The sequence below is a fragment of the Lynx canadensis genome, chromosome C1, assembly GCF_007474595.2.
Source record: "Lynx canadensis isolate LIC74 chromosome C1, mLynCan4.pri.v2, whole genome shotgun sequence".
In the NCBI taxonomy this organism is placed as follows: domain Eukaryota; kingdom Metazoa; phylum Chordata; class Mammalia; order Carnivora; family Felidae; genus Lynx; species Lynx canadensis.
Window position 1 is genome coordinate 177,085,585 of NC_044310.1, and position 3,802 is coordinate 177,089,386.

Sequence of the window (3,802 nt, forward strand, 5' to 3'; positions counted from 1 at the left end):
TGCTTCATTGAAGTGATCTGGAACCAAACTCACATGTATGCCTATATGCAGTTTATTTACTTATTTATTTTTTAGGTATGAGATGTATTTATTTTTATTTTTTTATTCCAGTATAATTAACATGCAGTGTTATATTAGTGTCAGGTGTACAATGTAATGATTCAACAAGTCTACACATTTCTCATCATGTGCTCATCAAGGTAAGTGTACTCTTAATCCCCTTTATCTATTTCACCCATCCCCTTACCCACCTCCCCTCTGGTAACCACTAATTTGTTCTTTGCATTTAATAATCTAGGTTTTTTTTGTTTTGTTTTGTCTCTATGTGCAGTTTAAATAGAAAACTTGCCAAGTATAGTCACAAGGAATGTTTGATTAATTGATTGATTGATTAATTAATTTTATGTCAGACGAGTAATATGCTGAGGTAGTACCAAAGTTTAAGAGAGCCTCATGTCACACAAGAGCATGACGACCCAATCAAAGTTCCAAAATAATGCTTATTTTAAAGTATGAGGGCAAACATTAAAATAAATCAGATTGTGTGCTTTAGTTCTGTGTTTCAGGTGGTGATTAGAGAAAGCACAGAATAAGTTTTGCATGACACATCTATTAGCTGGCAGACACATGCTCCATGCTAGGGGCTCTCTGCAGAGTATGGGAAAAAAGAATTCTCTAGAAAAGTTTGTCAAGCCTGAGATGCTGCTTATTTTTATTTAGATCTAACTAACTCTTCTTCCCTTCCACAGAAGAGCACTGATTGCTTGTGCTTTCATCTTCCCTAGCAAAAGATGGTAAAATATCAACGGAAGAAAACTATCAAGATTTATTTTTGCCTTTACCACAAACAAGTATGTAATGCAAACTGCCATGATGGAACTGTACAGATATGGCTATGCTATCAAAATGTCAGGGATGCTTTCTTTCCGGAAGGTGGGGGAAAACAACTAGATTTGGAAATCTGGTACACAAATGTATATGAATATACAAATGCCATTTATAGATCCAGATATACCCATCCACCCGTAAGTATATATAGTTGGCACCAAGTCACTAAGCATAAAGATGTTGTGGGTGTTTACAACTTTTTTAAAAAAGGCATTATTTGCATTAAAAATGTTTTCTAATTTCCACAATAGTCTATGTGAGGAGTTGGGAAATTTGGGTGAAAAGATAAGAGTGGGGGAAGAAAAGTACTAGAAACAAATTGGACGCAAATGCATATAAATACCACAGTCTTTTGTGTTTTCAGCCTTTTACATACACAGAAGACGACGTACCTTGTGTTTCCGGTTCTGACTTTGCCCAGCAACTGGTATGAGTTTGGTCAAGTCACTTTCCTTCCTTAAGCCTTTGTTTCTTCATCACCAAAATAAAACGAGAGAGAGAGAGAGAGAGAGAGGGAAAGATGTTGGCATTAGTACATCACGTAGCTCCCCTAAGCAGTACAGAATGTCCCCTCCAGCCTAGCATTCTATGATTGTTACTATGAATACATTAATCGTGTTATTTTGCACAGATTAATTATATGGGTTACTGCTAATTTTTTTCTTTTGTCGTTTTGTTTGTTTGAAGGATGCTGGTAGGTGGTTTTGCTAAATGGGGCTTTCTTTACCTGCTTGAAATTTCTTGTGTGGTATCTACCAACACGACTGACGTTTCCAGTTATCTGTCAGTTGCGTCTGCAAGCCTCTGATGCTGGTTGAAGTTTGACTTAGGCCAAAACCCTTCTCAAGTGGGTTTACTGTGGATGGTACTGTTCATAAAAGGGGTGGTTGGTGACTTGTCTCAGGGAGACCATACTGAAGAATACAGTCACTTCAGAGCTTTGGCCAGAGAGACAGGGGACTGGATGAGGAAATGGCAGTGTGCAGTATGGTTTTCAAGAGAGAAAAAGTACTTGCCATAAGTGATCAGTGGTTTGTGAAAATAAAATTATGCTGAAGTCCTGTAAATCTTGTGAATACTAAAGACTTCATCATCAGCCACAGAACAACTCTTGAGAAAGGAAACACACTGCCTGAAAATTTCCTGCTGCCTTGAATAAGGGCTTGGAGGGTAAGAAGGAAAAATGGACATCAACCGAAAGGAATAACACAAAGAATGCTCATGTGTCAGTCACTGCTGAAATAGACAGTTAAAACTTTCATGACAGAAGGAAAACCCTCGTAGAGGTGCCCCATACAGCGGTCGAGAATCCCAGGCTAAGGCTCAGCCACAGTTCTAAAACCTTAGAATAAAATCAACAATCCCTCTAATTGTTTATCACAATGCTTTCTTTAGACATTTTACTTGAGGAGTTGGGGTGGAGCGAAGAATAAGAAAATCCTTTCTGAGCTTGCCTTACATCTAGTTTGAAAGTAGAATTTCTTTACTGGAACTGCTGATCTGTAAGGACACCAGTTTATGTGGGTTTCAAAGGGCTCTTAGAGTTCAAGTATGGATGTGTTTTGTTTGTGTGCCAGTACTGTGCACATACACACACACACCCGCCCCGTTTATATCTCCAGGCCAGTGTTTCTCAATCTCTGAACTACTGATATTTGGGGTCAGTTAAGTCTTTTTTTTTTTTTAATGTTTATTTTTGAGAGACATAGAGAGAGAGGGGAGGAGGAGGAGCAGAAAGAGAGGGAGACAGAAGCTCTGTGCTGACAACAGGCAGCCCAACGGAGGGCTGGAAATCAGGAACTTCGAGATCATGACATGAGCCGAAGTCGGAAGCTTAACCAATTGAGGCACCCGGGTGCCCCTGGTCAGTTAATTGTTTATTCTGGGGCTGTCCTGTGTATTGTAGGATGTTTGTGAGCATGCCTCGGTTCACCTACCAGCAGCCAGTGCTATCTCCCCCTTCTCTTTACCTGCACCCCCATCTCCCCTGACATCCAAAAATATTTCTGAACGTTGCCAAATGTCTCCTGGGGGATAAAAATCTCCCTTGGTTGAAAACTTCGGGCTGAGATAAGGATCTTTAGAGAGAGCAAAGGAAGACAGAGAGTGAGTAACATGAGGCTTTTCTCTAGGATTCAGATACTTATTCTCAGGGTTACTCTATTTATGGAAATTATTCGAAGATGCTTATAAGTGTTTTTAGGAAGCTGCTGTCATTCCAAACAAGCCAAATATTGCAAATATTATTTTAAACTGTAACTCATAACCGCTTTCTACAGCATGTCTTCATGGATTCAAGCATTTGCCTTAAAGAATGCTGTTGATTATTTGTTGTTTTCACAACTTGTGTCACCGCTGGCCTTCCCCTTGTAATAGCATCAAGTAGTGTTCTGGTTTTTCCCCCAAACTTTGCAAACCACTGATACATTGCTGAAGATACATTTTAGCAGACTAACTTTTTTTTTTTTTAACTGCACTTCTCAAAGAACCCACTTCGTCTACTTGCTAGGAGAGAAATTATTTTTAATCTGAATGTAATTGAGGCATAGTTACCTAGATCCACTTTGACATTTTGCCACACAGTCTTAAAATATTTTGCAAGTAGCAAAATTATACTTTGATACAACACTGACCTTACCAAGTAACCTTATGACCGAACCTAATATCTTAAGTAAATGTGACCAGAATTAATATACCTTAATCTGAAGCTTAAGGAATATGCCCTTATTCAGTGTTTATATCTTATCTTGACTTGTATTTTACTTCCAAAGGAGAGGAAAACAGTACAAAGGATGAGGGGTTTTGTGTGTGTGTTTGTTTCCTGGTGGTAGCACTCCAGGACTTTCCTTCCAGAATTTATTTCAACATCATTTATTGAACACTGACTGTGAGCAAGGATTTATGCCAGTTTTTA

The 3,802-nt window shown here is 38.7% G+C and overlaps 1 pseudogene; it reads right to left on the reverse strand.

Annotated features, from left to right (window-relative positions):
* Positions 1–404: 404 nt before the first annotated feature.
* Positions 405–514, reverse strand: LOC115522676 (annotated as a pseudogene).
* Between the last annotated feature and the right edge of the window lie 3,288 nt (positions 515–3,802).